This window comes from Paramisgurnus dabryanus, chromosome 11, assembly GCF_030506205.2.
Source record: "Paramisgurnus dabryanus chromosome 11, PD_genome_1.1, whole genome shotgun sequence".
NCBI classification, from domain to species: domain Eukaryota; kingdom Metazoa; phylum Chordata; class Actinopteri; order Cypriniformes; family Cobitidae; genus Paramisgurnus; species Paramisgurnus dabryanus.
In genome coordinates, this window is record NC_133347.1 from 28160331 (window position 1) to 28182751 (window position 22421).

General features: G+C 36.9%; 1 protein-coding gene across 1 annotated transcript in view; it reads left to right on the forward strand.

Annotated features, from left to right (window-relative positions):
- Nucleotides 1–2124: 2124 nt before the first annotated feature.
- Nucleotides 2125–22421, forward strand: part of disp3 (dispatched RND transporter family member 3) — a 78673-nt gene continuing 58376 nt past the window's right edge. The window contains exon 1 of the mRNA XM_065247684.1: nucleotides 2125–2431. The gene's annotated coding sequence lies outside the window, so the exon portion shown is untranslated. The remainder of the gene's footprint in view (nucleotides 2432–22421) is intronic.

The following is a 22421-nucleotide window of genomic DNA, read 5'->3' on the forward strand; positions in this document are numbered from 1 at the left end:
AGCTTTTGAAATAGGGTAGGCCAAATCCAGGCGGAAATCCCCAAAATAGCCTAAATCACTCAGAGTAAACATGTCAAGTTATTATATGTACACCCTGCTTACCATAGAGCATAAAAGAAACATAAACAAACATAATTTGGTCAATTTAAAAACATGAGCACTCAGTACTCAGTTGGTGGCGATAATCCGCCATTGCCAATTGCAAGAATAGAAACAAAGTTCCCGGCGGCAGAGTAATACCGTACCTCACAGCACATCTAATACAAGTCAATGGAGTTGGACAAAAACTACGATAAAACAGCTGTTGGAAAGCATCTTTTGCAGGGAGGTTTATGTGAGCACATCAGTGAACACCCCTGACCACAAGAGTGAGTTTCACGTCTTTGTAAACCAAAGTTTAATGCATTTTAGGAAGGATTGTTCCAGTGCACCTATATACCCATTGTAGTGGTGGGAGGTGATACAACAAACACCCAAAAATTCTCGGGCCAGCATCATATGTCCAAATTTCAGTCAAAACTGTTCTATTTCACAATCTGAAAACAGGGCTTTAAGTGTAAAATACCGAACTTGTCCTTTAAATGTCCGGGTAAGACACCTCTCGCCACTGGGTAGAGTTGTTACACAAATTTAACGCTGGGAGAATGAAGGGACATGTTTTTAAATTGACCAAATTAAGGGTAGATTTAGGGGCGGTCTTACCCCCTTCTGACATCACAAGGGGAGCCAAATTTCAATGATCAATTTTTTCACATGATTGCAAAGAATGGTTTACCAAAACTTAGTTACGGGGTTGATCTTTTTCACATTTTCTAGTATGATAGGAGCAATGGGGACCCAATTATAGCATAAAAGTCAGATAAAAGTCATGATATGTCCATTTTAAATGAAGTTTATTTAACTAACTTTGGAAGGAGCATGGTCATGTAATATAGCCAATCAGCTTGAAGAGGCCATCCCACACCTCTGTCCCATTTTTTGCAGCATCCCTCCTCCACCCCATCGCCTCACTCTCTGGTACATCTATCTATCCCAGTTAAAGAGAGGGGAATACTCTGGGTTCGGGCTTATATTCTGAGCTTGCAGACCTCCCCTTGCACAGCACGACAGATAGGCTTTATCTCATTACCCTAAGAATTACGTAGATGCAAACTCGTGAAATATAGCGCGGTACACTCTTAAAAATGGTGCTAAATAGCACTTAAAGTGGTTCACTGGCTTGTGATTATAGGGAAAACTATTTTTAGGGCTAAACATCACCTACTGTATGTAGCACCTTCTACTTCTACAGAGGTGCTACATAGGTGCTCTGTAGCGCTAGAAATGGTTCCCCTATGATATATATGGGGTATATTCAGTAAAACAGAAGATAAGACAGAAGAGGTGTGTTTGACTTCATGTGGCATCACAAGAACCGAAAAGAAAATGAAATCAACTTATGCTTTCAAGACGCTCTCGAGTTATTTTTATGTAAACTGCCTAAGGGTCAGAATCACATTTTTACTGCATAACAGATGATTGGTTTAAGCAAATCATTATTATTAGTTAAAAATAAGTCAAAAAAAAATCGAATGGTACTAGCTTCAAAGTTATATTTTTTGTATGCAAAAATGTTATTTTTGTCTTAAAATATGACCTGGATTATAATGAGATTAACTCTATTGTTTCTATCATACAGTCACATTTACAGTATGAGAGTTTTGAATGTTCTCTGCTCAATCATTATTCGGTTATTATCTCATTATATATTTTCTTTCATTATCTCCTCCAGATTGTGCACCTCTCTTTTTCTTTCTTTCTCTCTCTCTCTTTCCCTCCCTTTCTTTTTTCTCTCTAGGTAGGACTAAACCATCTATTTAAGGGGTGTACACATTGCCTAGCAGCAACAGCATCACATTACAGTCCAATTTCTTTCATCAAATATAAATAAACACAGAAGCACGGCCAAGCTACGTACATTAACCGCGCATAACAGTTCTCTTTGTTTTCCCTGCATATATTACACGCACGCATCTCCTGTATTACCCCTCTTCATTTCTCGCCGATTGGTCGGTTTGGATAGAGGTATGAACAAAGCCGAGAGCGGGTAAGCGAGAGAGAGATAGAGAGAGCGGTGCTGATGAGAGTGAAGAAACACACACGCTCGCTCAGTGATGCTGTCGTCTGGACAACAACATCCAGTAGAGAAACAAAAGGTCGATAGATGCTGTGAAAATGAGAAAGGTGCAAAACTAAAGCAAAGCTAACAGAAAAGCACCCAGTGTGTGAAACGCACGGATTCAGATTGTGTTATATAATATTAAGATTTCATTAAGTAGTTTCTACTGTTTACATTGTGAAACAAAGAGAAGCGCTTTACCGCAGCGTTTGCTGTCAAAAAGGAAGTTAAACGCTTGACATCTTTCAGAGTGGAAAACTCTTTTTGACTCAGGTAAGAGATTATTTTACTTACAGGATTTTGTAAAAGTAAACAGTGTTTTGTGCTTTATATGCTTTAAATGTTGCATTTTACAATAAAAAATGTAAAGTATTCAGAGCAAAAAAGAGATAAAAGCAAATGTGTTTCTTTTTCTCACACCTGGATCAACAAGGTGATGGTTTCAAACCCACCACACATTTTAGTGGCGACTTGTTTTCATGCTTGCTAATAACAGTTTTTATCTCCCTAACCACAAATCTTTTAGTATCTCTTTAATGCATTATGCTTATTATGCGAGTCTGTCGTTATAATGTACTGTAGATAATTTGAGGGTTTATTTTTTGGGCACACACACAGATACTCCACTCGATCCGTAAAAAACCCTCACACGGCAGAATTGTTCATCCCGTGAGAGTCGTGAGCACTTGATCTACTAGACACAGCTTCCTAGTGGACATATCCGTAAGCATGCTCTGCCATTGCACTTCAATCAGTTTAGCTCCCATTCTTCACCGCGCACACACATTCACACGGCACTCGCTAACATTTATTACACCTATAGGAGAAATATCTCTCTCTGTCCAGAGCTCAAAGCAACACATGGAAACCCAGGACTACAGTACGCTTGGAGATTTATACTTGTGAACTTTACTGATTTGAAGTGGGAATATAGTCACTGATTGCCTCGTCATTTCTCAGTCATTATTAAGATGCATGTGCTTTTAAACTTGTGTTGCATACTTTGTAGAGGAAGAGAGAATGGAAGTGAGATTCATATTAAGGCAGGTGGTGATGATGATGATGATGATGTGGGAAAAGGTGAGCAGAAGCAGGTGAAGAAGGGGGGGGGGGGGCTATCTATTTTTAGCTGCTATCTGATGAGAAGGTTAGATAGTCTGCCACATAGCGTGCACATATGCAATGATCTGAAAATGCTTTCTATATGGGAAAGAAACGTGGGAAATAAGATGCCTTCAGTATTGCAAGTGTTTCTCTTATAAGATTTAATAAAGATAGATTGGAGATTTTTGCTGATATTTCTCCTGATAAACAACTATATTATCAGTGTACCTTAATGGGTCTGCGCTTAAATTTGCCAGAAAATCATAGTCTCTCTCTTTAACCAACAGTCCGAGGTTTTAACTGGATACTTTATCCCAAATTGAAAACATTAATGAACAATATAGTTTTTCAGCATGTATTAATTCTTGTTAATGTCAATACAGTTTTTCATGTTAGTTCATGATGTATTAATTAATGTTAACTAATACACTGCCTAATTTTATAAATGTATTAGTAAATGCCACAGTTAACATGAACAAAGATTAATACATCCAGTAGAAGTACTATCCATTGTTAATTCATGTTAGGTAATGTATTAAAGTAACACAGTTTCACCCCATGGCGTCAATATTTGACGACACTTGACCATGCGTCAATATGTTGACGCGGAGGGTATACCTTTCGCGTCATTTTTTGACGAACTGGGGACTTCAATACTATTACGTCCGTTGCATTCTTTTTCCTATTTTCTTACCATTTTCGCGTCGGTTTAGGAGTTGAGGAGTGATTTAACTCAAACTGAATCAAAAGTCGCTGTTTATTTACTTCCATCATTGCTGGTCTTCTCAAATCATACACAAGTTGCTGTTTCTTCTTCGTTTGTGGGTTAACTTGCTTAGCTTCTTCTTCTGTGACGACTTCTGCTGCTACTGTGGTTACACGCTTGATCTTGGGTTTGTGTACTAATACACACTTAAACACAAAAGGAAATGTTAAATCGTGAATCGGACCATTGGAGATCTTTAACTAATACAACCTTATTGTAAAGTGTTACCGATATTTATAATCAAGCAGGAGCACCATCGACTTCCATAGTAGGAAAACAAATTCTATGGAAGTCAGTGGTGATCAAAAAATGTTTGGTTTGAAACATTGCTCAAACTATCTAGCCTGATCTTGCATGAATTATGAGTTGGCTAATTTGTATTCATTTGTATGAAGTGAATTGTACAAAAACGTACAATTATCATAAAAAAAACGATAACCTTAACCCCCGACTTCAAAGGGGTGAAAACAAATCGTACAAAAATGTATAAATGTGGTCATGAATAAGCCACCTCATAAAATACGTATGAATTGCCATGAGAATTGCCTCTGGAGGAAGACATTTACACAGGTTTGGGTAAACTTTTCCTTTAACATTAAAGGGGACATATCATGAAAATCTGACTTTTGCTATAATGGGTGCTGTAATGCTATAATCTATCAACCTAGAAAATGTGAAAAAGATCAACCCAATAACTTTGTTTTGGTAAACAATTCTCTGCAAGCATGTGAAAAAATTTAATTTGGTTCCACTTGTGATGTCAGAAGATGTGCGTAGCCCTGCGTAGCCTGACGCGCACCTCACAAATTCAAGCCGCTGTGACCGCAAGCGCTGTGATTGGTCCACCAGAACCCCTCCCGTCAGGTAAAAAAACTGCGTCATAGGTATTTCCGTTTGTGACGGTGAAAACAAAGATGAGCCAAGTTGAGGAGTGATTTAACTCAAACTGCATCAAAAGTCGCTGTTTATTTACTTCCATCATTTGTGGTCTTCTCAAATCATACATAAGTTGCTGTTTCTTCTTCGTTTGTGGGTTTACTTGCTTAGCTTCTTCTTCTGTGACTTCTGCTGCTGCTACTGTGGTTACACGCGTGATTACTGCCTACCAGCGGTCTGCGAGTGTGTTTGCACGTCGACGCGAACGGCGACGCAAAAGTATAAATGAAAACGGACGCGGAACCTACGCCGTCGCAGCTACACCATAGGACCTACGCACGACTATAAATCGCCCTTAAGTCCCTCCATCAGAAATACGTAACAATTGTGAAATACATCTGATTGTGTAGTTTGTTTAGTGTGTTGTGATTCGATAGCAGCTTAGCTTGTCGTTAGCTTAGCTGGCGACTGACGTATTCCTGTGGGCGGAGTATAGTCAAAAAAACGTTTTACTGACTTCATTAAAGCAGGAAATAGAGGGCTGTAGTCCAAACCGCCCGTTCGTTGTAGGCTTTGAAAAAGGAATTTTATTGAAGAAAATATAACGCCTGGAAGTGAACTTATTTATGCTATTATAGCAACATTACACACTAACTAGGGTTTTAAAAATGGGATCACGAAGAAAGTGACCTTTAATACAGTTTTACACAGAATTGTTGTAAATTTAAATGATCTGAGCGATCCATGTTTATTTTTTAGCTTTGTACTCTTACTGCATCTCAAAAAGTGACACTATTTTTATTTCTCCTTTATTGATTTTAAGTTCTGAGACGAAGTTGATGCTTAAGTGAATTAAAATCTCAATAGAATATTGAACCACTGAGCAAAACAACAATTTTTTTTACTGATCTGGACTGGGACAACATGATAAAACATTTCGAATAATCCAGAAGAAACAAGGTTTGTCATACATCTTATATTAATATTGATCACTGTAGCTACTCTATTGAATTTCCTTTATGAAGGGATTGTGCAGAAATCAATGTTTAAAACACATCAGTGTTTACAGATAATGAACAGCAGCAGTCTGTGATATATTCAGGCTTTGTAAACGGATTGTCTTTGAATATGAATCTTATGAAGCAGGAAGAATGAGGGTCATGTCTACAGGACATTTCACAGTTGGTCTGATGAATTGATCGTGCATAAATCCACGATGATAAAACAAAGGCTGTTAATGGGCACTGGTGTGATTTACCTCCTGACATTATTCAATGAATAGTCTACTGTATAAAACACATCCAGTTCAATCAGTTGTTAAGTGTATTCCTCAAATGAATAGTTCATCCAAAATAATGGATTCACCCAATGCCACTCTTTGACTTTGTGTCTGTGCAACACAAAACAAGATTAGTTTGGTTGTATAAAATTAAAACCATTATTCATTAAAAACTTTTCCCTCACTGTATAGTCGCTCTCAAAATATACAATCTTAAAAATAAAGGCGCTTAAAAGTGTTTTTTTTACAGCAATACCATAAAAGAAAATTTTTGGTTCCTCAAAGAAACCTTTCAGCCAAGGTTTTTCAAAGAATCATTTCTTTCTTACCTTTCACTTTTTTAACTTTTACTAGGTTCTTCAGATGTTGAAGGTTCTTGAACCAGTTAGCCAAAATTGGTTTATCTATGGCATTGTGAAGAATTTTGTTTCTTAGCGTGTAGCAACAGGCATATTTTGTAAAGTCAAGTACTAGATTTTCTACCACGGGCTGTTGAATGCTTAATTCTGATTGGTTGAAAAATGTTCCACGGGGTATGCATGATTTTTTAGATAAACCCACACCTAAAGAAGTCAAATGTCTTAAAGAGCACCTATTATCCGATTCACGATTTTACATTGTGTATAAGTGTGTATTAGTACATGTTAACGATATGCACAACGCAGTCTCACAAAATTATGTACCTACAGTCACGTAATTTTTTTGTGATACTGTCATGAATTTCTGTGTTTTTTCATGATCATATCACGAACTTCTGTTTATGTGTCATTGTCATGTATTGATTACTCTTTTTCCTATTTTCAAACCATTTTCGTTTTAGTTTAGGGTTAGATTTGGTGTTTGCGTTTAAGTATTGGTTTATATAATTTTTCAGATTTATTTTTTATATTTTCTAAATTTTAAGCCATTGTCGCCTGGCGTTAGGGTTACAGTTGGGTTTGGGTAGGGATGTCATTTTATGTAAATCTAACCCTAAACCGAAGTGAAAATGGTAAGAAATTAGGACAAAACAGTTGAGTAACCAATCCGTGACAATGACACATAAACAGGAATTCGTGATATGATCACGAAAAAACGCGAAAATCCGTGACAGTATCACGAAAAAGAATCAAACAATTACATGACTATAGGTACGTAATTTCGTGTGACTGGGCTGATTTGCAAGAGGTTCAAACCCCAAAGTAAACAATGAGGCATGTTATCGTCTCCAACGTAAATCTCTTTTCTTGGACTACAACAAACACACGGATTGTAGGCAGCAGTTTACTTCCTAGGCTTGTTGACGTGGACACGACGGTCATCATCATAATTACGCCCGCTTCTGACAGCCTTTAAGTAGTCTATGTTTTCATACTTAAAGAATTTACTACGGACTAGGGTTGTGACAATTAATCGGGCAAATGCACGTTTTCTCAAATAATGAATTTGAATGAATTACGGTGAAATGCCGCCACATTCAAAAGCCAGAGGGCGCTTTCGTGCAGAAACACCATTTGTGCCACAGAAGAAGTAGCATTACTAACACTATTCCAGGAAATATCTAGAGGCATATTTATATCGCTGTTCTTCAGATTGTTTTAGGTATTTTCATGATAATAGAGAATATTTTAAATGATTGTGTTTGACGATTGTTGCTTTTTTAAATGCAGGTTATAAACGATTCAAACTCGTAGTGATTTTAGATTGATAAGGACTTCCTACTGATCACAGAGCCGTAGTACACGCACAACACTGAATCGGAGCCTTACGATTCAGAATCGATTTTAGCCAGGTCTTTTTAATGGGAACGCGATGCATCGATGCACATCCCTACTACGGATTAAACCATGACTCAAACACAAGTTTTGTGCAGTGCAAAGAAGCTCTTGTTGTTTGTCGTTTCAAATGCAGACATGGTTTTATGTTTTAGTAATCCTTACCTTACCAGTCTGTTACGTTCTGCCCAAGCCGTGCTGGAAAAGTTGATCGATCAGCTCGGTCATCTGCATTTTCTGGATCAGATTCAGCTCGTATTGATAAGGTAGTAAAAACTATATTATAAAACGGGCAGTTCTGGTTCTTCATTCTGATTGGTTGAAACGCGTTCTAAGCTGTGATAAAATACCCCGGTAAACCCACGGTTCAGATCGCATTACATAAGTATCACTGCGCCACTGTTGCTGCGTACTGATTTATGAAAATAAATCACCACAGTCTTTAAAATACTGTTAATTTTTCTGCAATTGCACAATTATGGCGATATCCAGATAAATGTCAATAAATATTGTTGAGTCATCTCGTCGATAAAGAGAAAACGTTCTCTGAGGAGTTTATAAATCAAACCCGTATTTCTGCTATCCGTTGGGTGGCGATCTTATCCAACTTAAACACTGACGCATTCACTCAACATTAAAAACAGCGTGTTTTAATCAGGCTCTGAATCTCATCTATTACAAAAGTTATTCACACAAATTGAATTATCTCCACTTTTAGCCAAAAAATCTGAGAGGTGATAAGAGAACAAATGTTGCCATTTAAAAAAGATAATTTTTCTGTAAGGCATTAAACTAAAACTGGGTGGCAACTTAAAAAAAAAACGCTGACGGGGAAAGAGTTCAGCATGCTTCCAAGCATATTTGATCATCACTTCAACAGTTGCACAATATAAATGTTAATGTATAAATTAGATGGATGGTGATTTATAAAATAAACACTGCAGTCTTAAATCATATTTTCATTGTGTCTTTGCTGCGTCTGTATTGGTTGGGAACTGCGCTCTGTTTCAGTCACACTTGATTCTGAGGAACTGCTTTGTTTGGCGGAAGAGTAATATTTGTACCAATATAATTACAGCTTATTTATGTTTTATTTTATAAAATCCCGCTAACGTTATGCATATGAAGTAACCGTTTTATAAACTCAATAACCCCCGCGAAGCAGTGGGGTTACAGGGCATTTTATAACAGCTCCGCTGCGCGTCGTGCGTAACAACGCCCCTTAGCTGTTATAAAATGCACTGGTAACCCACTGCTTCTTGGGGCTTATTGCTTTATTAACTCCTGTCAGTATTGCATTGTAAGCTAATCTTTCAAACATGGTAAAAAGCATAATTTTTCAGCAATTCAGGCCAACCACAACATAGTTAGCTGGCCAAACGGAGCACACTGCGCTTTTCAGATTGATGAGGTTTGTACAAAATCAAAATCAGGCATATGAGGAGCAGCAATAATGTACAGTATGTGGAAAAGAATGTGTTTTTTAACCATAAACCACACAAACACATTGTATTACACATAATAACATTGTTTTAGCAACATAATAGGTGCTCTTTAAAATAAACACCACAATCCAATGTCTTAGCAATGTCTGTGGTAACAGCAGATTAACTTTTTTTTAAAGATTTGAAAATAATGTACATCCGCAGTATAATAACACTCCACTTTGAGTCGTGCCGCATTACCACCCTGGGTGTGCATTATTTTCAAATAATTCAACATCACATCATCAATTATTCCTTACTAAGTATCACTGACATCAATCCTGGTCCCTGACAGCAGATAACTCCGGGACGGATCCAGTTTGGTTATGACAGATTTGTTTTATTAGACTATTTACAGGTAGTGGTTACTGTGTGTCTCTGTAAGTGTTTACCTATGAGAATTACGAACACAACAATCTATTTATGCAGGATCAGAATTTGAAATAAGTAATATATTATGCAATGACTTAAATAAAACTATTATGCTAATATACACACATGTTTTATATGTCAAGTAAAGAATAGCAGTGTTTAAGTGCTCTGTACTAACAGCAGCCCTACCTCTGTATTTGAAATGTCATCAAAGTCCCTAGTTAATACCTATCTGTTTGCAGTCTACTGTATAATAGTTTCACGTAATCTAAATAATATCTGCATGTTTGTGATTGGTATTCCCATGGGGGTTTAAACGGCGTTCTTGGCCTCCAACTCAGATAGCAAATTAAAGTAAAATGATTCTGCTACAGGCATTGTGTGGTATAGAGTTATTGACAGACATCCTAGGAGAAATTAAAGGCAAACAGAAACCTCATAGTGTTTTACTACAAAAATTGTATTTCTTATACACAAACTCATTATAAAAATTGCATAGTTTCACAATGACAAATTAAAAATGAACATACACTCTTAAAAATTAAAGTGCTTCATGAAGAACCATTTAATGGCTGTATGGTTCCATAAAGAACCTTTAACATCTAAGGAACACTGTATTGTAGTGTAAAAAAGTTCTTTAGATTATAAAAAGATGAGAAAATTATTCATCCATGGCATTGCTGTGAAGAAAATTTATAGCACATTTATTTAGGTAAAATAATTTATCTGAAAAGTAATACAAACCTCTTTTGTCACTGTTCAGAATTGCATACAATCACACTTCTCTTATTCATTCTGCAGTAGGCTACTGTATGTATGCAGAGTATGCAGATTTTGGTATGCATTACTGCATGAAGTGAACTTAACGCTCCATGCACCTGAGTTATAGTCAGCCAAGATTTTCAACATATCCTTTTTACTCATTTCTTAATCACGCTGTCAAGAGAGACAATTTAACAATAAATTAAATTAAAATGAAAAAAAAAAAAGTTTATACACCTTATTCAGTTCGCCGCCATTTTGATTCCAAACCGAGGCTGTGAGGGATGGACGTCCAGAGCGTGCAAAATCATAAACGTATTGTAACGTAACCGTACTGAAAATAGATCATTTTATAAATTTCAATAGCCCGTCATATTATTATTCCTTACATAATGCATTCTGTATCACATACTCTGTGATACAGTCAGACAGAACTTCATGTGACATTGGTAACCATTCCACCATGTTTGATTCAGCAAACTCTTATCTTTGCCTAGTTTTAATTATTTAAATAACCACAGTATAGTGCGCAATGAACTCTCAGATAACCTTAGATATCTCAAAGCCTTTTATCACACAGAAAATGACTCTTCAAAAGCAGAAGTTCTGTGATTCAAGAGAAAAATCCACTCCGTCTGTCAGTGTGGAGCTCTCTGCAGGGCCGCAACCCTGACAGGGATTTGATTTCACACCATCCATCAGTCTGCATAGCCTGAGGTTTCCCTCTAATGCTGAAAGCTAAACCTTTTGGAGAAATGACTAAAGCCACTCCAGCAAACTCTTCTGACAATAGATGGGGAATGGAGAGGAGAAAATAGCCTTGTTTGTCACAGGCTGCATGGCCATAGACCGTCAAAATCAGCTTTCTCAAAATGACAAGCTCTGGTTTGAGTTTTCAATTTTCTTTAAAGTTCTTAAGATTTTTTTAATGTAGTTTAGTTATTGTTCAAGTTCAGAAGTAGCTGATGTGTGCACATCCAATGTAGACTGAATAAAAATTCAATATCTCAATAAAAAAAAAATATCCAGAAATCTGACATGCTGTATGTTACAACACATTTTCACTCCCAGCTCATCACAAGTTGACATTTATTTAGCTGCCTACATTTTTTTTTTACAGTTTTTTGATGTGCAGGGTACTTAATTTCAATGAGGTGTCAATACCAGATGCAACAGAGATAAATCTCTTTTTATTTCTACTAAGCAATTGTAGGAGAAACATCAGAGACAAAACTCCATTAAATATTTTAGAGCGATAAAAGATCATATGAGAAACACACTTAATAACCAAACCACCACTCTTACATTTTCAGGACTGGCAACCAGATCTGTGGTTTTGTCCCAGATGCTGTGCTCTACTTTATTCAAATACAAAGACATTCACAGCCATTGTTGGATGGATAGTTGAGATTTGATGTACAGGTGCCATAATTGGACTTCCAAATATTTAAACATTTTCCAGTGATGTCGGTTCGTCATCTTTGATATTCACTTGTTGCTGTATTTTCATAGCAGTCACAGAAATAAAAAAGCATAACAACACTGCTACTCCACACAAAACATTCTAACACTGCACAACAACACTTTAACACTGTAACACAGCACAACAACACTGTAATACCACACAAATACACTAAAACCACACAGCAACGCTGAAACACAGCACAACAGCACTGTCACACTGTAACACATCAAAGCAGCACTGTTACACAGCACACCAACACTGTAATACTGCACAACAACACTGAAATACTGCACAACAACACTATAACACCACACAGAAGCACTGTTACACTGCACAACAACACTGAAATACTGCACAACAACACTATAACACCACACAGAAGCACTGTTACACTGCACAACAACACTGAAATACTGCACAACAACACTATAACACCACACAGAAGCACTGTTACACTGCACAACAACACTGTAACACGACACAACAACACTGAAATTCTGCACAACAACACTATAGCACCACACAGAAGCACTGTTACACTGCACAACAACACTGTAACACGGCACAACAACACTGAAATACTGCACAACAACACTATAGCACCACACAGAAGCACTGTTACACTGCACAACAACACTGAAATACTGCACAACAACACTATAACACCACACAGAAGCACTGTTACACTGCACAACAACACTGAAATACTGCACAACAACACTATAACACCACACAGAAGCACTGTTACACTGCACAACAACACTGTAACACGACACAACAACACTGAAATTCTGCACAACAACACTATAGCACCACACAGAAGCACTGTTACACTGCACAACAACACTGTAACACGGCACAACAACACTGAAATACTGCACAACAACACTATAGCACCACACAGAAGCACTGTTACACTGCACAACAACACTGAAATACTGCACAACAACACTATAACACCACACAGAAGCACTGTTACACTGCACAACAACACTGAAATACTGCACAACAACACTATAACACCACACAGAAGCACTGTTACACTGCACAACAACACTGTAACACGACACAACAACACTGAAATTCTGCACAACAACACTATAGCACCACACAGAAGCACTGTTACACTGCACAACAACACTGTAACACGGCACAACAACACTGAAATACTGCACAACAACACTATAGCACCACACAGAAGCACTGTTACACTGCACAACAACACTGAAATACTGCACAACAACACTATAACACCACACAGAAGCACTGTTACACTGCACAACAACACTGTAACACGGCACAACAACACTGAAATACTGCACAACAACACTATAACACCACACAGAAGCACTGTTACACTGCACAACAACACTGAAATACTGCACAACAACACTATAACACCACACAGAAGCACTGTTACACTGCACAACAACACTGTAACACGACACAACAACACTGAAATACTGCACAACAACACTATAGCACCACACAGAAGCACTGTTACACTGCACAACAACACTGTAACACGACACAACAACACTGAAATACTGCACAACAACACTATAGCACCACACAGAAGCACTGTTACACTGCACAACAACACTGTAACACGGCACAACAACACTGAAATACTGCATAACAACACTATAACACCACACAGAAGCACTGTTACACTGCACAACAACAACAATGTAACACTGCACAACAACACTGAAATACTGCACAACAAATCTATAACACCACACAGCAGCACTGTTACACTGCACAACAACACTGAAATACTGCACAGCAACACTGTTACACTGCACAGCAACACTGAAATACTGCACAACAACACTATAATACCACACAGCAGCACCGTTACACTGCACAACAACACTGTAGCACGGCACAACAACACTGAAATACTGCACAACAACACTATAACACCACACAGAAGCACTGTTACACTGCACTACAACACTGTAACACAGCACAACAACACTGATATACTGCACAACAACACTATAACACCACACAGAAGCACTGTTACACTGCACTACAACAATGTAACACGGCACAACAACACTGAAATACTGCACAACAAATCTATAACACCACACAGCAGCACTGTTACACTGCACAACAACACTGAAATACTGCACAGCAACACTGTTACACTGCACAGCAACACTGAAATACTGCACAACAACACTGTTACACTGCACAGCAACACTGAAATACTGCACAACAACACTATAATACCACACAGCAGCACTTTTACACTGCACAACAACACTGTAACACTGCACAGCAACACTGTAATACTGCACGACAAAACAATATAACACCACATAGCAGCACTATTACACTGCACAACAACACTGTAACACTGCACAGCAACACTGAAATACTGCACAACAACACTATAACACCACATAGCAGCACTATTACACTGCACAACAACACTGTAACACTGCACAGCAACACTGAAATACTGCACAACAACACTATAACACCACATAGCAGCACTATTACACTGCACAGCAACACTGAAATACTGCACAACAACACTATAACACCACACAGAACCCACTGCGCAAAGTGACGTTGGAATTACGTCTTTTTCATGTAATTTTTGGACGTCCGAATCCGGTCCATAAAAGGGGTTGTTTTGTAACGCCAGGCGACGTCTTTTTTTCGACGTGTTCTGCACGTCGAAAAATATATAAGGCATTCTTATTGCATTCATTTCATGAACAATTTAATATGAGAATATTTTAATGTTAAATTTGTTTGTATGGTCATATACTTTTAATATAACGAACTACACATTTAATTACATATTTTTAATGGTACATTTAGATGAATTTTGTATGTAATTCAAGAAAGCAGAAAAAAACAGTACTGTAATAATAATATAGACTATTCGTATGTATTAATCATGTTGGTACAATAATGCTGATATTTGTAAATAAACACATTTTTATAAGCCTAATCATGTAATATAGACATAGACCTGTCATAGACGTCCAAATGACGTCCAAAAATTACCCAGTTTAAACGTCAAATGTGGCCCATAAATATGACGTCCAAATGACGTCCAAAAAATTACCCAGTTTAAACGTCCAATGTTGCCTGTCAATATGACGTCCAAATAGGGTCATGGTGGGACGTCCAAATAGTGGACCTAGTTTGGACGTCGAATACATGTCCAGAATTGGTCATGGACCGAAGGACCCAATATAGACATGATCTGCACGTCTATCCGACGTCCTGTGTTTAGTGGGAAGCACTGTTACACTGCACAACAACACTGTAACACGGCACAACAACACTGAAATACTGCACAACAACACTATAACACCACACAGAAGCACTGTTACACTGCACAACAACACTGTAACACGGCACAACAACACTGAAATACTGCACAACAACACTATAACACCACATAGCAGCACTGTTACACTGCACAACAACACTGTAACACAGCACAACAGCATTGTTACACCACACAACAACACAGTAATATGGCACAACAATACTTTAATACCACACATCAACACTGTAATAGTGCACAACAATACTGTAATAAAGAACTACTGTATGCTGAAATACTGCTGCAGTATGCATAGCAAACTAAAATCGCATAACAACACTGAAATACTGCATAACAAAAATGCAACTCAACATAATAGAATAATGGCAGTTATTAACACAGACAGTGAGCTGCTATCATAAAATATTTAGTTTCATTATGTTACTAAACCATCACACCATCTGAAAAATCTGCCTCTCCTGTCAATCATTCATGTTAATGAAGTTCTGTGACACACAGAGAGCATGCTGGGATTGCACAGTGTAGAGAAAAACACGATGCTGTGGGAGACCGTACCTCACAAACCTCAACAAAGAAAATACCGTGGTCCTACTGATAACAGCTCATCCGTATGCTGTCAATCAACAGCTGAATCTGTTTAGATGTCTACACTCACACGGCACCCAGGGAAAAAAGCAAGCAAAGAATTCCACCTTAGTTATCATGAAGTCTTTTATCACTGTATTGAACTACAGCTGTAGGCTGGTGCACCATAAATATTGCATTTTCAATCCATACAAGCACTGCAACCGATTCTCTTCACTTCTCGAATGGATATTAAAAGAGATTTTAAAGAGTTTTGGATGAATCCATGGACAGCACAAATAATAGACCTTGTACATTCTCTTGCCACAGTGATTTGGTTCAATTCAGGTCAGCAGAATAATACCACGGCTCAATAAAGGGGATCACGACTTATGCGTCAAGGCAAATAGCATAAAATTGAACAGTAGCCTTGAATCTTTTCTTTGGTTTCCTGATGAGATCTTAGATCACGAAACTGAACCAGACAGAAGGGATGCTTGCAGTAGGGTTTCTGTAGTGCTTTGGTTCTTTCCAAGCTTTGCTTTAAGCCCCAACATTGTTTGATTTTCTACCAAAATTGCCAAAAATCAGGCACTAAAAACATGAATCTTGTGACTAAAATCAGTCTAATATGTTTTAAAGGTGCCAAAGATTGCATTAATACAATCTGTTAAATTGTTCTCTGATATTTACATAGAAGGTAAGTTACTTTATTAAGTGCAAAAATGATCCGGATTTTAAATGTCCATTTACAACCCTAGGATTTTTCCTTACCATAAAATGGGCTGTTATTACCTTATTTGGAAAAGGCATGAATAATAATGTTGAGCTCTGCTCTGATTGGCTGTTTCACAGCGAGCCTCATGAGGCTCATGTCAGTAGCTGGTAGCTCTCATAGCAAATAGACTTTTTATGTTTGAGTCTGTATCAGACGAAGATACCGATTTTAAGGAATAATCAATTGTTTGAAGATCATTAATGGATGTTTCTGAGTGGTAAATTTTGTTTTTTCAGTATGGACCTGCAAAATGTAAGTGTAAACGTCAATAGTAGAACTTCAGGCTAATTGCTATATTGCATTAACTAGCATATAGCGCAGTCACAACTTTGTTTTTTTTACTTTGTAATTAATTTTATGTGTAATTTAATTTTGATGCCGTACATCATATCTGTAACATCACAGTCGGTGTTATGTTCAGATTGGCCGTTTGCATGCACGAGGTTTACATTAGAAGGAAACAATCGTATTTAAGGCTCATGATATTAACTTTTACTATGCATTTATGACTAGGTAAATACAGTTTTACAAAGTCATGTCTGTAAAATAACATTTGTGTGGCTATTCCATCCCTTAAGAATTACATTTAGAATAAAAACTCTCACATGAATAGTTTTTATATGCTTCAATAATGTATAATAAAATTAATTTTGGTTGGCTCAACTTTTTATATTTAAAAAATACAAAAATATGTACTGAAATTGAAATATATTTTGAAATATGTTTACAAAAATAATTTTTCACCAATATATTTTTGACAATATTTTGTATATTTTAAAATATATTTTAAAAATAAATATATTTTACAACAACTATATTTACATTAGGGATGGCCCAAATACAGATTTTTTGGGTTCGGGCGAATACCGAATCCACTGTTTAAGATTCGTCCGAATCCGAAAAAGATACTGAATACCGAATCCTACTCCCTTCCTTCTTCTATTAACACAGTAAAACGCATTAATGAAGTAAAGCGCAACAATGCAAAGAAAGGGTTTTTTTTCTTTTTTTAAATCAGAATATGTTTGGTGACTTAACTAAAATTAATGTTATTGAACATTTACTTAATAAACATGGTTAGTAGGCTGTTTAGTTTTCGTTTATAACAGTAAGCTAGGCTACGAAAAGATCATACACATATCCTACATCATTATTAAATTAATGTAAAACCTCTAACCTTACACCTGAAATGAGAGTTTCCTTTAAAACACCAAGCAAGACGCTCTGAATTAACAGGTTGCGAGTGTGCGAACAAATGTCGCCCTTTTTTTTGCTTACAAGTTTCATTTTCAGATTCTCACAGCCTAATTCATTCGAAAACTCCACATGTAAACGCCTTCACGTAATCAACGCCCACGTGACGTCGACCAGCGTAGCACGAGCCTAGGGTTCGGTGGAAAAAAATCTAAGGTTCGGCCGAATCCGAACCCCGCCAAAAAACTCAGTATTCGGCCGAATCCTGGATTCGGTGCATCCCTAATTTACATTGCATTCAAAGAAAAAAAATTGTATGTTACAAACCTGTAAACAACACACTGTAAAAAACACAGAATTTTTGTAAAATCTATTTTTATGTTACTTTAACTTATAAAATTAAGTTAAACAATTTCAACTTGATTTTATAAGTTATGTCAACTTATCACAAGTTAAAACTTAAAATAGTAGGTTGAATAAGGTCGAAATATATTTGCAAATACAAAAATATACATTTTATAAACTTTTATATTTTGTCCAGGAATTTTTTTTTTGCTGTATGGGTTGTAAAATTACAAATGTATTTGGTGCCCCTGAAATACATTTTGAAATACATGTTAATATATAAATACTAACTAAAAATATTTTCAAATAAAATTATATTTGTTTATTTAAGGTTTACTGTATTTAGCATATTTTTAAAAACAGATTTTTGGCCAGTGAAATGTATAATTTTGCCATATGGGACTGATGTAGACATGCTTCTGTTTTTGGGGGGAAGATAAAAGCAAGCAGGTATTAAGCAGGTCTGGCCCATTTCTCAGCTACTGCTTCAAAATGTCTTTCATGCATGGGGACTGGCAATGACAGCACAGCTACAGCAGAAAAAAACGGTCATAATTAATGTGCTCATGATATGGCAGATCTGCTGGTGTTTCACTTACGGTAAATGGATGAAGTCCCAGGTGACATTTAGCAGGAGATTACTGGGGACTGTTTTCCACCTGATTTAAAAAGAAAAATTAAGCCAACACGGTTAACCTATTTTTTTACTGTTTTATAAATAGTCACTGCTTTCTACACAGCCACAAAGGGGTTTTTAAAGCCAGCATGAAATTAATATGAAACATTTTTACTTTATGAAAAACACTCATATTGTGCACGTTTCATCACTGCATGATATTCCAAAGTAAAACATTAGTATTGTTTTTATGCAGTCTTCAATCATAATGTGATGCAATCTAAACCCATCACATGGAAAAATTTGACCAATTTGATACCACATGAAAGCTGGACTTGCTTTCTTGTCTGTAACAAAAGTTATGTTTGTCTACAGTTTTCAGAAACCGAATTTTTTGGAAAAAAAAAACATAAGAGGCAATGAAAATAAAAGCACAACAGTCACATGTAAAAGTCACTTAACTTGTATTTGCCGCCCAAAAGCATTGCACATATGGCCGCTGAATGCAGTGAGTTTCCTTAAAGGGATTTTGTTCATTATGCTGTCAACATAATCTGGTATATACAGTGCTGCATCGGTGATGTCTATTGTGGTGTGAGTGATTGGTGTGTGTTTAACACTCGAACAGCCTCTCTCATTTAGAGAAACCCGAGGGAAATTCACAAAGAATGAATGGTCTGTGATGTCTAAGCATCCAATTTACTAAACAAACTATGCAAATCAGAAAATGCTGCAAATGAGGCTAAAAATCTGCACTGAACTCAATTTTCATGGCATGATTTCTGAACCTGCGGCTCGCTTTTGAGTTTTAGATTGTGGAGGATATAGCAGACTGTCACCATCAAACATACTTTACACATCCACAAATCACATAAGAGGACAGATTTCGAATTAGAAAGTAGGATTTACAAAGCAGACTGGTCTAACTCAAAGGACAAGATTTGTGGCTCTTACACAAAGAACTGAGATTTGTATTTTTGACATAAAGGGACAGAGGGCCTGGTTACATTTAATGTCCTAATGTTACAGTCTGACAATAAAAGATCTGGACATAGTGATTGTCATTTGCTCCTGAAGATGATGTAACTCTTCTGTCACCAAAGCTATAAAACCACATTAATCCACCTAAACTACAGCCTTCACCTGCAAAATCTGCTGAATTTAGTGGCTACACTCACACAGCAGCTGTTTTTAGTCCTCTTTGGAGTATTTAAACCAAGATTGAAAATTGCCCATCTTCCGGTTTCTGTCGTGAAGCCAACATGGAAGTGACTTAAACTGCCAATAGAGAATCAGTGCCCAACTTTACTGCAGAAATAAATGTGTTTACGGCCTGGTACAAAAAGTGTTTTTGGTCTATATAGCTAATTTTGTCCTCACTGACAACTGTAACGGGGGGGGGGGGGGGGGGGGATTTTAAGATATATATAAGGAATAATTGTGATGATAGGCCCTAAAAATATTCACAAACAAGCTGGTAATGCGTCATAATGTGACTCGGTTGTGCATTATTTTCAAATCATTCAAAGAACCAAATTATTATTATTAATCAAAGTCAATTGAATAAATGCTGTACCATAGACATTGCTCTGGTGGTTATTTTATGACATTTGACAGGTTAGGTGTGTGTTTTACAGAAGAAGAATCAACAGCCATGGAAAATTTCTTAGCCAATCAAAATAAAACATTCAACACCCCTGTGGGATAATAAGCCTTTAAGTTCTGCATAAATAAAGGTGTGGCACACTTTAGTGACAGGTTAATTTCTGCTGATCTGTGAGTTAGGCGGGCTTGGTTTCAGCAACCAGTTACCTTACTGTAGGTCCACCCACATCCCGCCTCTTTGACGATTTTTAGTTATCTGAGAGTGACGCGCTGCCAATATGGTGACAGCAGGCTCCGCCTACTTTGGGCTACAAAAACGCTCTTCACAAACGTGGTGACGTCACGGACAGTACGTCCATATTTTTAACAGTCTATGGTTTCTAATTTCCCAAAAACATATAATATTTACCTTGTGGCATATCTATTGTACAAATCAGATTGAAAGCGGTAAATAATGGACATGTCATCTTATTTTTGTTCTCTGCTGTTTCGCTTATTTCCTGATGTTTTATTCAATTGTAGATCCTTCTTAACAATTATGTGTTGTTGGGGCGTTTTCATCCACTATGGTTTTTTTTATTTAACCACCACTTTCACTGTGTTTCAGCAAATGGAATGATTTTTGGTGACAAATCTTATATTGGCACATATTTTGGGAAAATGCTTAAAAAAAACCCCTCAACAATACACCATGGGCAAATGTACTACCCTTTTGAGATGAAAACATCCACTAAATTAAATGGCTGTAAAAATTTATCAAATTAATAAATTTTTTACTTTTTTTTGCATAATTTTTTTAATCAACCTCAGTCCTCATCAAAACTACTACATTTTTAAAAAATACATGATTTTAACTCTTTAATTAGCAAGTTCATAAGTGATGTCACTGATTTGGGGAAAAACACACAAAATAATGACTCATTTTCAATATAAAAAGTGATTGTGGACTGGATTTTTTTTTCCTTTTTCACATTCCTAGGCATGTCAAAGATTAGTAAATCATTGGCTTTGATGCATTTTTAGTTTTTGTGCGGCATCAGATTTTATTTTTTTCTCCCTTACTGTTTCTGCCCCATTGAATTCCATTATAAAGACATTTTTTGATTGCCAAGATATGACAACGTATTTTGATGCATTCTTGATTGTTAGTGGTTTTTCCTAAAATTTGTCTTTTTTTTATTTGTTTTTGCACAAGCCTACTAAAGGGTTAATGGTGCCACATGGTAATCAACAATAAAATTGACAAATTTTACCTCTTAGCAAAAGGAAAAACAACCAACAATCATGAATGCATGATTATAAGGTGTCATGGCTCTGCAATCCAAAAATGTCGTTATAGTGGAAGTCAATGGGGCAAAAACAGCTACGAACAGTAAATGAGTGAGAAAAAATACACCAAAGCCAATGTTTTTACTAATCTTTTACTAATCTTTGACATGCCCAAGACATCCAGTCCACAATCACTTTTTACTTTGAAAATCAGTCATTTTGTGCCCAAATCAGTGACATCACTTGGCAATTAAAGAGTTAAAATCATGTGATTTTCGTAAACATTCAGTAGTTTTGATCAGTACTGAGGTTGATTTATATATATATTTATATAACTCAAATTGCAACAAAAGTCTGTCTATTTACCTCCATCTAGACCTGTTTGAGTCGTGACTCACTCGGATCTTTAACCCGTATCTTTAAATTAACTCATGAGTCGCGAGTCTCTAGTGTCATTAACCCGGATCAGAGTCCTACTTCAATTCAATGTAAAACCATAAACAGCGCCACCACACACACAAACCTCTTTCAACATTATTGATGAGACTTCGCTCGCACTACAGATCCACTCGTAACCGGCTGATCTGTGCGAGAACTGACCCGAGATTCTCACTCAGAGCCGGAAACGTTGCAAACTCGAGAGACCTGCGGATCCGCGCGAGCCGCGAATTGACCCGAGATTCTCACTCAGAGCCGGAAACATTGCAA